Source organism: Podarcis pityusensis (genome assembly GCF_964106645.2).
Source record: "Podarcis pityusensis genome assembly, chromosome: 2".
In the NCBI taxonomy this organism is placed as follows: Eukaryota; Metazoa; Chordata; class Lepidosauria; order Squamata; family Lacertidae; genus Podarcis; species Podarcis pityusensis.
In genome coordinates, this window is record NC_138029.1 from 107,983,151 (window position 1) to 107,983,625 (window position 475).

The following is a 475-nucleotide window of genomic DNA, read 5'->3' on the forward strand; positions in this document are numbered from 1 at the left end:
CTGTTTATTGAGGATCACTTCCCAGATGACCCCAGGTGGCAGCTTCTGAAACAGACGTTAAGGCTGAATATGGACGGATGTGACAGCTAAAATATGCCTGAGTTTTATTCTGTAGGACTGACTGACTGGAAGATCCACCGAAACATCACTCACTGACACATGTAAAATTGATTAGAAGCATCTATCCAGAACACAGTTGCATTGGCAATCAGTCTCTTGTTTTGCAAAAGGGAAGGACTGTGTCGCATAAGCCAATACCCATACAAAGCAGAAGCACTCAGGGAAATCTGCATATTCGGCAAGTTAATGTTTTTAGAGACAATTGCGCTTATGACACACACACAATTTATATACCGTATTTTTCGCTCTATAAGACGCACCAGACCACAAGACGCACCTAGTTTTTGGAGGAGGAAAACAAGAAAAAAAATATTCTGAATCTCAGAAGCCAGAACAGCAAGAGGGATCACTGCAC